Source organism: Zootermopsis nevadensis, unplaced genomic scaffold (genome assembly GCF_977971745.1).
Source record: "Zootermopsis nevadensis isolate Lab colony 2312 unplaced genomic scaffold, Znev_1.0 Znev_ptg000029l, whole genome shotgun sequence".
Taxonomy (NCBI): Eukaryota; Metazoa; Arthropoda; class Insecta; order Blattodea; family Termopsidae; genus Zootermopsis; species Zootermopsis nevadensis.
The window spans coordinates 5,748,222-5,760,780 of NW_028259161.1; the positions used below are offsets into that span (position 1 = coordinate 5,748,222).

At 36.4% G+C, this 12,559-nt stretch overlaps 1 protein-coding gene across 1 annotated transcript in view; it reads left to right on the plus strand.

Annotated features, from left to right (window-relative positions):
- LOC110840451 (uncharacterized) overlaps window positions 1-12,559 on the plus strand; it is a 103,390-nt gene that overhangs the window by 5,944 nt on the left and 84,887 nt on the right. The gene's annotated exons all lie outside the window — the stretch shown is intronic.

Here is a 12,559-nt window from a genome sequence, read left to right on the forward strand (position 1 = left end):
TTTTGTGAACACGGTAATGGACCTTGGAGTTGTGTAGAATGATGGAAGCTTCTTGACTAACTGAACGACCGGAAGCTTTTCAAGAAGAATTCTACTCCATGGAATTAATGATACAATTTTGGTGTTGTGTATAATTTTGGCGTAGATTAACCCTGGATTTTGTTGTAAAATCATTATCTGTCTACCAATATCCCAATATTTTCTTACATTATAAGGGTACAGGATTTAAGAAAAGTTCATATTTAAGGAGTTGTGGTTACTGTAACAACTAGAAGCACTGGAGTGGCAAGCAGTGTTCAGAAATAGTGTATTTATTGATCATCTGCTGGTACAAGGAATGTAAATCCTAGCATTGACTTTGTGTCAGTTATAATCTTGAAATGAGTAGAAAAGTTATTCTTTTTATTCAGGACCCACAACTTTTAACGATGACGTGCTGAATTTTCTTGAAAGCCGATGTCCAAATTTTAGACATTATTCAGACGAGCTTCTCCCTTCAAAGGGTTATTTAATACGCTGGTGTAACACAGGGCTAGATGCCAATATTTTGGATAGGGCCTTGGCTCTCCGGAGATTGAAACTTGGTTGCTGTCTCTGTCTCTGGAACGTGGGATGTCCACCTCAAGTTGGTTGCTAATTTCCCAAGGTACCTGCGTGAGCTGAAGAGACGCGGTGGGTATTTTGCAGAACCTAGTATAATTCTCTTGGTGTTGGGAATAACCTTCGCTTGGGAGTATGGTGCCCTATGCTACTATATATATTTTTTTGTACGAAAGACATTCTAATTTCATTTTATCACGTATTATGTGAATTAGGTGTACAACTTTGTGAAGTAAATAATTTGTCCTTATTCTTTTGCGTTGCCGGGGAAATTTGAATTTAATGAACTTAGAATGCACACACTCACACTGAAAATTTTCTTCAGCAGTAATAAAATTACTCGAAACCTTACAAAATACTCTTCATTTCGAAGACAGAAGGATACGCAAGATATCAGAAGAGAACTGCCTTTCGTCCATCTTTCACGCCTTGACACCACTAGGGTTCTAACTACAAGCTTATCCATGTATTCTGTGTGTTCAGTCACGTTGTGGTTTAAAACAATATGCAATCTTGGGTATCGAAGCCATGCACGTGTTGTGTAATTGCTGTATGTCTAGGGCGCAGAAGGGCGCAGTAACATCGCGGAGTGGGTGAATGTGAGCAGTACAATGGGATCGTGTTATTAACCTTAGTCTGCAGTAATCCAACTGCTTCCTTTATCCAGCGGCCCCATTAATGTGAATGGAGGGTAGGGGGTGAGAATCAAGCAAAGGGTACGAATGCGATCAATATGGAGTAGAATATTATCTCCACTTCCTGTTTTTAACATCTTGCCAGCTTCTTTCTCTCTGTCGGTCTTATTTTATTTGTACTTATGTTTCTTTGTTATGTATTTACTTCTTAAGAGTTTGTTGTTATCGATAAAAAGTATCTATTACGGTTTGCTATACAGAAGCAGAACTAGCAAAATATTTCCATAAGTGTGGAGATTATATTTTAATGTCAGTAAAGCACATTCTGTGTATTACCTAGGAGCTCAGTTTTCTGCTGAAACATCGGTTTGTGTTTTGAAATCGAAATTGTTCTTCGAGGAATAATAATAATCAACTTATTTGAAATCGTAGTGGTCAGTTATTATTTTAGTTATTTCAAGTATCGTCCCATATTGAAATCAGATGTTTTTAGATCTTCCTGTTTGTATACACAAGTGACAGAACTTATCATAACCATTCCCACGACAGTGTTTATTAAGAAAACCTTCTTCTTCTGCTTTTCGCCCACAGTAAGATATAATTTATTGTTAACAGGCCACGAATGGCTGGCTGTAACTGGTGAGGAGCGTCTGATAATTCCATGATCTTCCCAAACTTTTTAAAAAAAAAATATGTGGAGACCGCACGCGAGGTCCATTGCTTCCAAGTGAAATATTTCTTAAACAGCATGGAAAGAGTTCAAAGTAGGCCACTATCGATTCTCCCTTCTTTTTGCAATTGCCTCAAGTTTCCCGCCACTTAATCCATTTTACGACGAAGTACTGTTCTTAGCATCCTTTTGTTAAGTATCCTCAAACTATATATTCTTCGCAAATTAGCAGAGTTTAACACCTACACAAATAGCATGCAAAATTATAGTTTTGAATAAGCTGTGAATGCATAAAAGAGAAACTAGGAATGGTATTGAGTTCGGAGTAAGAATCTTTCGATAATATAATTGTTTATACTGGCAAATAATAAATATGGCTCGTTATATTCATCTGTGAGTTTAGTATCAAAATGAAATATAGCTGTATACTGGCTGCTTCATTGCAGGAGGATGTTAATGCTGAATTCTGCTCGTAACAGGGTGGTTTAATGAAGCTGGGGAGTAAGAGTTATTCGCAATGTCGTCATAATTTATGGTAGGCCTGTGTCATTTACTTACACTGACTTAGTAATAATTAATTCATCATAATGAAATTAATATCTGATACATATTAGCTGCGAGTGGGCCAAGCTTTATAGCATAGCTATAAAAGCTCAGTGTCTACCATGACACCAGATGCTATTTAACGACACTGTTTCATGTGAAGTAGATACGTAGCTACCGAACATAATGACTTAATGAATGGTGAGTGAGTCATGAGGAATGTTTACGGAATCAGTAATGGTGTTCTTGAAATATATTCAGGAATGTTCAGTCGGTTCCTGTCTTAACGCAAGTTCATATCGGATTTATTTAGCAGCTCTACATCAGTTATACTGTGCTGACGAAAACAGAATGATTATAAATGGCGAATGAAGACAGATGTGGAAGAAAGTTGTTGTGAGCTGTCAGAATGTTCCTCTAACATATGAGAAACATCACGAAGAGCCTCACTAAGGATTCTGGGGCGATATCAAAACCATTTACTTTTCTACGGAAGGTCTGTTATTTCTTAATTTAGTTAACAAAGCTTTATCATCTGTGAAGGCCATATAATCCCGATTATTAGTATGATTACGGATCAGGAAGGAAGGTGGCGGTTTAGTGTAAAATAGTATTTCAGCATCTGACTGGACAGTCTGAGGAGCACCAAGAATACAGTCGGGATTTTCGGCCTCTGGGTAAGTAAACTTGATACGTTATTGCTCAGCTCACCTCTTGTCATTACCGTCACCATGTTGAAGATACAGGACTAGACGCTCAATTTCGGAACCATCTTAAAGCCGAGGGTAAATATAATTACCACTGTAACTTAAAGGGTTAAGAGACCTCAGGTATCATCATATTTCTGAAGAATATGCCATCTCTCGTTTAGCGCTGGAACTATTATTTCCGGCCTTCATGGCCACGTTGGTTAGAAACTCTGTAGTATTTATATAGCGGTTAGAACTGAAGGCTTTTATAAAAAGTGAGGGTAGATCCAAGACTAAGGATGGTTTTACGCGCCTTTTCCATGTTTCTGCTCCGAAAATATTCTGTGGACTCCGATGGGAGTTCACTGTAAAAGTCGTCGATTGAATTTAATTTTGGTACATACTTTAAACGAAGTTCAAAAGGAGTTTTAAAGATAAAAACTCATCGCACAAAAAGATTGAAGGTTCTACATGGCATAGAATATGGATATAGTTGAGCTCTTTAAGCTGTTTTAAAACAAATTTCTATTTCGTTGACATTTAAGAAAATTTTAAACAAAATAATTTGATAAATATGTTTAATACATATGAAGATTCGAATTCCATTACTAATTATCGTCATTCATAGCCTCTTCGATATTTTAAATGATTTATTTCCGCGGTGAACATGGAAGAGATTTCGCGTAGATAAAAATGAAAATTTATTTGTAGTAATAGTTAAGTCATTTTGACATCATAACAAATGATGTGTCCAAAGTCTGAAGGAAAATACAATGTAAATATGCACTTCGATGTCTTTAGTCTGTATTAGCTTTGCACCAGTTAATTTATATCTGTAATAAATGAACATACGGACGAATACATTATGCGCTGTAGCAAAGAACACGTTTGGGTGTTCACCGGGATTGTGTTTATCCATTCGTGTTATTAAAACGTTTAGCTCTCAAACTGAAAGTGAGTTTGTTGGAATGAAGCAGGAACGAGGAACGTTCACGGAGAAGTTTAATATATTATGTATTTTTGGAAGAGCAGTTTAGTGGAAGTTGTGTGAAGTCTTGTCTGAAGTGACGTGAGGTTAAGTAGCTAAGTGACAACTAGAGATGAGGTTAGTAGACAGGTGGAGTGGCAGGTAGGGGCTGGCTACCCCTGCGTTTCTACAATCGAGATATTAACTTGTTATCAAACTGGCATTTATCAGCTCTTATTACAAAATTTTTAGGGTTTACGATAGACTTGGGGAAATATAGTCTGTATGATAACTTTGATAATGAGTTTTAGCTATTATTAATTATGTTTTACTTAAGCTGGAGGTAGCTGAAGTTTTTAAAATTTATTATCTGCACAACATAACAACGAATTGATCGCCATGATAAAATATGGAATAACTCCCCACGCAGGTAAAATTCATCAGGGAGATAACAAAATTTGAAACCTACAAGCCGAGAGAAGTTGTAGAAGCTGACAATGTAGAAGCTGAAAGTTCTAATCCGGAAAGTGCGTGAATATTTTTATAATGGCGATTTAACAGTTAAATACTTTTTTACCTAACCGACTATGACATCAGGTTTCTTCCTACAGTTAAATGTTCTCCGATTTTATCATTCTATTCGTAATTGGATGAATATACAGTTTTCCTGGCCAATAATTCACTGAATAAATAATAAAAATGTTTTACAGTCTTTTATACAAGCTCTCATAGTAGTTATGAGAAAAAATTGCAGTTCCAGACTTGATGATTAAACTTATAATTGACAACCAGCGTTTCTAGGGTTTTCAACGCTCCGGTCTGAAGTATAGTATTTCCGAATTTTATGTGAATTAACGTTTTTTGATCGAGTATGCAATAAAAACATTTTAATATTTATTACCTTATATTGCAATGAATATTTGCTGTTGTTTTATTAAAGACAATTTTAGAATCATAATGTGCTAGTGTGTACAGGAGGCTGGTGAACTTGTCCATCACAATTAAACGTAATTTCTCAGAGCTGATTCTGTGTATTTTTACCATTCTTTTTCCTTTAACTTTTGAATTAATAATTCCATGACCAGACTCTTTCCTGTAAGGAATACGAAGAGTGATTTTATAAAACCATGTATTAAACATTTAAAATACAGAAACAAGAACAAGTGATCGTTTAATAATCTACTGATAAATAAATAATACTGTCAGGAAGTGACATGGATTTTGTTACTAGTCTTTGAAATGCAGTACATGATTTAAATTGAAACAATACATTCCGGTGTATCATGTAAGACACTAAGGTTAGATTGTTCAAATCTGCTGCTGCCTGTTGGTCAGCTGCCGCCGGAATATCTCGCATTGCCTTGCGTGATGTTACAAAGCGGACTGTGGCTCTTATTCGAGTCAGAATAGTTAACTGTAACGCGATTATCAAGACATAATTTGCTGTGCGGCTGGCTGTCGTAACAAACATTAGTTTCCGTCGAGTTAGCATATTGTTGTATATCCACAGGGACGTAGATGTTAAATTGCGAAGCTTTCCAGGTTTAGAAATTTGTAGACATCACAGAATGGCAAATCATGTACAAAACTTTCTTTGCAAAACAATGTTATTACTTTACGTTGAGTACCTTCAGTTGTATAACCCTACTGACTTCTAATAAAGTCTGTGCAGATGGCAGACCATTAGGTGTTCTTAGGAGCAGCTGAAGAGTTTATGTTTTGAAATAAGTGGCGTGTATAATGTTACAAATGTAGACACTTTACTACGATAAGTTTACTTTAAATTAAACATGCTCAAATGAAATTTAAATCAGCTGTTTTCAAGCAAAAATTTGTCGTGAGTTCATTGATTAAAACGAAGTTGCTGGTGTCCATATTTTCATTTTAATTAAGTCCTCACTAGAAAAAGGCTATCTCGCTCAGAATCTACCGATAATTCAGTTCTGAAAATCTTTGTTTTCTGATATCAGTGAAAGTAAATACTCCTGCCATTGGTCAGCTCCGACGATATATTTAAAATGTGACAAAGCGACTAGTGAGTTGTTTGTTTGGTTGGGAGGATAATGATGTTCTGTACCTCAGAAGGGTATGGACTTGTGAATATCATTTCTGCTCATCCATTATAGTATTAACTATTTTAACAGCGAGTTGAATTACAGTTGAAACTATGTCATAAGACTAACACGCTGGAACATGAACGATATCATGACACAGTCTCGTAAGATTATATTCCAACAGATAACTTTACTATCTCCAGAATAATACGAGGAAGTGCCATGGAAATTATTCGGTTTTAAGAGAACTAGACATGGAATGCCAGTTAAGATTATAGAAACGTCGTTTACAAAACGATGGAATTTTATTTAACACGAATGGATTGTAGCCTGAGAATTCCTCGACGCATTGCATCATTGTAAAAGTTGTGACTATTATTAAATTTATAAATAAATTAGTAAGACTTCTCTTTTAAACTAATTCACTCTACCCCGTTAAAAGCGAATGAAGTTGTGTTGTAAAATAAAAAAAATCTCTTGACGCTTTGCTGACCCTGAAGAAAGCAAACAGAATTTAATTGTGTCCATTTCCATAACAATAATTTGTACTAAGTAATGAACTATAGCTGTCCCCTTTAGAATTGCCTCACTCACTTTCTAGTTCTGACGGATTTCAACGTAAGCCCGGCCGCCCTGTGAGTGGCTTTATATATATGATCTGCAGATTGTCCATTTAGAATTTACGGTCTCAATTAGTAAAATTAGTAAGTTAATGCTAGTTTCATACAGCATCGTATTTTCAGGACGTATTCGCAACTGTTGTTCTGATATATGAAATTATCACCAGCATAAAATCACAATCTCATTAATGGAGTAAGCCTATTGCGCTCTTCATTAAACTTCAAAATTTGAGTTCTATTATCACAGGGTAATTGGGATGTTTTGAAGTAGTGAGATCAATATAATACAATATATTATTATTTTATTAGGATATGTATAAATTGATAATTGACCTGAGGATATTGTATTGTATTATTTAGCGTCCGTGATGACGAAGAAATTTGTGAGATTTAGAAGTCCAATCCCCAAAAATGTTATTAATGTTATAAATGTTGTCTCACTCTTCAAGTGGCTACATAGTGGCCAACATAACGCAATTATCATTATCACAGTATTAATAATTACAATTTTCTTGATCTGGTTATTTTGGACTAATGAAACAACGACCGCACAATCATTGTCTGTGATGTGAGCGGGAGTGTGATGAAGGGTATTTTTAGACAATTAACGCTACTATGTAAGTAACAAGTCGCCCTCGGTGGACTAGTGGTTAACGTGCTCGTCACCGAGGTCGATGGATTTTTAAGGGTGATAAAAATCCGTAGCAAAACTTCCTTCGGAGGGGAAGTAAAGTCGGTGGTCCCATGTCGTAGATTTACGGCATGTAAAAGAACCTTACGAGCATGAACGAGATGTTTTATAAGCAAAATTCAGCGGCCATATCTCACTCGTTTCATGATTCCCTGCTAGATGGCTTTGGCAGTCACGTCAGGAATGAGTATAAATTGTGTGCAGAGGCAGTGGGCTGGTCACTCACTACTCACAAATGCACGCTTCAAAAGACCAAGAATCCTCCTAAGTGGGGAGGTCATGGCCCGAAAAAGGGCCTAAGCACCATAGATGATGATGAAATAATAAAGAACATGCTATCAATTGTTGTTTATTAGAGTTTCTTCAGAAATTATGAAAAATTTATAAAACGAAAAGCTTGAAATTCGTTATAAGTTAAACGAAATTTGACATGTGCTTTGGACATTATAACTTCATAACATACGTGCTTCATATTGACGTACTTTAAATTCTCTTCCTCCGTTCAAATAGAAGTCGCCAATAGCTGGAATTTTCCGTCATCTTCGTTTCAATTTCTTACAAAGTTGCCAGTTGTTTTGTCATCTGTAGGTGGATAAAATATAAACACAATTTAATATATCTAAGCACTTTTATCACAAGATTTTTATCTACCGATTGCGTTACGTAATGCCTTAACAAATGAGGATACTGGTACATTATCGTTTACCTTGAAATTAGAGACATATATGTACTATACTAGGATACTACTGTCCTCATTACCCATTTGCTGAACGTTTTCTGTTGCTTCTAGGGATACAAATAATTTGAATTGTCACAAAATGAATCAAGAGAATATTTGGGTGAAAGAGACTGTGTATTGAGAGACATATGTAATAGTAAATTATAAGTTAATAGCTGTTGATTGGAGGAATGAAAGGGAGTACAAAGCACTAGAAGGTGAAGCAAAGAGCTTAAAATATTAACGAAGACTGTGTCGTGTCACGTACAAACTTTTGTTTCGTGAGGGATTGATGACAAAACGAATAAATGAGTTTCGAGCTTCGCGAAAAGGTGGTTAATGTTTGTTGAGTAAAACTATAAATGGAACAGCATTCCGATAACAAATTCCAACAGTTACAGCGTTATTTACGGAATATAGATTGCCCACATTTATTATTACGAGCGCCTACATTTTACTCTTTCATGTAAGTAATTTCATTGGCTCGTATTGGTATTTTTACAATAAGGAGTGACTTTCTATAAAATTATATTTTCAGATATTATACCTCTTCTAATATTTTCTATGTCACGTTAATTTTAACGTTATAAGATGTAACAAATTATTTTATGGATCCCTATGTCTTTTATTTAGGAAATTTTTCTTTTAGGCGTATGCTTTGGTGAAGTGTGCCAAGAAATGTATTTAGGAACTTATGTGCTGTGGAGTTTGGAATTAATTAACACGAATGAAATTTACAAACGTTATTGTTCGTGTAACGTGTCTCGTATGTTGAGGTTCATAAGAATCTGCCATAAGACATAAAATATAGGCTTTAAAAAAATCGTCTTTAAAATTAAATGAACGGAAACACGTAACAAAATATATTTATAGCCTAATATAAGTGTAGTAATTGACATTTTATCAGAATCTGCCGACAATCTATAAATATGTTTGTTACTCATGTAGCAAATACACAAAATTGTCGTTCCTAATAGAAAATTGAATGTGTCTACCATGCCAATATTAATTCACGACGAAAGTAATATATATTTTCTCATTTTGCCCCTTGAACCACACCTAAAAATAAGATTAGGCCACAAGTTTGCCCCTTAATCTTTGACACACATTGTCTCTGCACTTACCATTTCCTCGTCATTGTCCATAAACTTTAACATCGAACCAGAAACTCCTGTTGAACTTTGACCTTATTTTCACTTTCACATAAGTGTGGGTAACCCCGCCTTCTATGATTTGGGCAAAGCCACCGGTACCATCGTTCCATCGGTCAATGATTTCCACACAGTTAATTCTATTTTCTCTCCCCACATCAATTATTATTTCGTCAGATACGTAGCTTAGAAACTTAAATGATCTGGCAGAAGACTCTTGAGCTAGAAGCCGATCACCTGCCTGTGACCTGCAGTCGATGAGATTGTGCCTCTGTGCGACGGACACCGCTACCATCAGCAATGCTGCTGTTAGTAATGTCAAAGTAGTCATGTCGTAATAGGCTACTGGCTGTGCAGAGACTGTTTGGTGATGCGAACTACAGTGTGTCTTTATGCGTGTGTATAATGCGCATGTGACTATAACATCCAAGTTATTTCGGCGCAAAGTTCATCTGTGTTATCAATTGGTCTAAAGATTTCAAGTTTTTTTTTCTAAACAAAGGACTCCCCCGTCTCCCCCCACTTCCAAGGAGTCACAGTTCGTATGGGTAACTTCTTGGTTGCCTTGGAGAAAAAAATCTGCAGAAAGGCCAGAGTTCAGAGTGGGCTGTAGCTCACAAACTATCAAAGTAGGCCTATATTTTGTCATATTTTAGTGCGCTTTTCTTGTTTTATCACCACATTATTCATTCAACGAATTCAAAATACCTGGCCCACTTGTGTCAGATGCTTTCGGCCTTTCTCCTCGATGCAATTTATTATTGCATCTGGATTCGAGCAAAACAGGTCAGAAGACGTTTAACGCATGGTAATTACTGCGTGAATGCTTCATATCGAATCAGTTATGTTAGGGATTGTCCATTCTCCGAGAAAGAGATTTATTTGCTGGAAATTTTAGAAGTGGTTCATTCTCCTTCCTGCATAGTAACTAATTTTTGTAACTCAGATATGTCTCTGTGTTTAGGCATTAACTAATTTAATTGCAGACTGTTTCGCTAAATGTTGGCGCCACCAGAAAATTTCTGAAATTAATGTTGTAGGTATGAATGAAGAATGTATTACAAGTCATATACAGACTTTTGTTTCGCGAGTGATTGATGACAAAACGGATAGAATTAACAATTCTGTTGGAGAATTGATAGACCTAGTCTCCCTCCCAAAATAGGCGGCATATGTAGAATAATTAATAATATTAGTTGATTGTTATGAGCTGACCGCTGTCGTACTAAAACACTGTGTAGTCCTAGCACTTGTTTTAGTGACATCACACTCCTACTAAATAATGAACTTATTGCTCAGCATAACCAACTTCATTGAAACCACAAAATGCCGAATTGCCATGAAGAAGTGCAGTGGGCCGTAACCGGCCCGCGAGTACCCCGTGGTCTTTTGACCCTAATGATTGTAAGCTGACTGTCTGAACCTTTGTTTTCCTTGTATGGGTCATCCCACACGCTGGTTGTTCATATTATTTATTTGCACACTTCTTACATTTTGATGTCAAGTCCTTTCAACCTTATCGTAATGAGTTACGACAGTAAATAAACATCTTGAAGAAGAGTGTGTTTTCTTAATATTATTATAGCCATAAATAAAATGACATCAGTTTTCTGTAATGGGGAGAGATAATGAAAATCTCTAGTGTTTTACTTAATGAGATGTGTAAAACTAAGGAATTTTCCTTAAAATTTGTGCTATGTTTAGTGAGTTTTTTTTAAAAATTTAATTTCACATAGTTCAGAGGAAATACGATACTACTATTTTTAATGTCTTTGTAGCTCGTATTTATGAAAAAGAATGAGGTATAACACAGGACAAAAGTAGAAAATTATGCGTGTTTGAGTTGACTTATTTGTGGTTAATCCCACGTTCGAAGTTAATGTAGGAAAATAAGTTATTTAATAAAAATAAGGGTTTGAAAAATTATGAAATTTCGTTCACGCCCACACATAAATTTATTCGCCACCATAAAAACCATTAGAAAATGTAACTGTGTTCACTCTCGTGATGCGTCAACGGTGTTGCCAGGTGTTCAGAAAAACCTACTTCCAATGGCCGCTCGCAAAGATACGTGATCCTTGTTTTCCAAATCATTTTATGGGAAACAAGAACTTATGATTATTACTGCGGGTCGTGTACTTCCAGAAATCACGTAAGCGGTAGGCAACCCGCTCTTCCGTACCACCAACCGACAATCTGCATTATTTTCCGAAATTATTTCCTAAGAAATCTTGAAGACCCGTCCTGTAGGTCGTATGTTACTTTCTTTTGTGAATTTCGAATCTACATTTTTACTTTTAATCGTTCTAAATACTACAACTTATTCGCAGAGTTGTCAATGCTCTAAGAACAAGATTAATAGAGTTTAATTCTTCCACATAAGCCTATCAGGTAGATTCTGTTTGACATGGACCACTTCATTGTCTGAGGTTTGTATTTGAATTTTCTCTTCCATTTAAACATGACGTCAGTGGAAGTTTCGACCATCGTTAGAACTGTAAGGACGCCCACACAGTGCTACATCCTCCTTAGCATCTCCCGATCCAAAGTCGTTTGCCCTCGTGTTTCCACTGATGACCCTATTACATTACAGCTAATAAAATCATGCAATAATATTACAGACCAGTCCGTTTTATAACTACTCTCAGAGACGGTTCGTTATCCTTACAGATAGCTTAAAATATGGTTTATTTTGCAATTTCCCTAATTACCGAAGCCTTTCTCTGACAGGGAGTACCCTTAAATGAAGATTGAAGGAAGAACAGATTGTGCACACGCTGTGGGGATGGATGGGTGTGGGTAAATTATTCGAGCGACTGGTTTCATGAGCAACGCCGAGCGTGGGGTCGGCAAACCTCTTTCCTTTCTGCTGGAGATAAAGAAGGCGCACTAAGAGAAGTGATGAAAACGGGCCGTCAGATAAAAACAGAATCACATCGTCGCTTGGATCCTCACTGCGATGGCCGCGGAAACGGGAAGTAGGAAGGAAGGGCCCTGCTTTAAATTTTCCCTTTATCTCTTCCCGCGGACTATGAACGCCCTTTAATCTCCAGGCACTGTTTTCTCTCTCTCTTCCTGATGCTGCGTGTTGTCTCCCTTTCTTTGTGGAGAATTTTGCATGGAATCATTCAGGGGTAGGAATTTCTACTTGAACGTTTGGTAAAGGCGACAGAAATGTCAAGTAGTGGCGAGAATAAATTTATTATTGATTTCATGCTCAT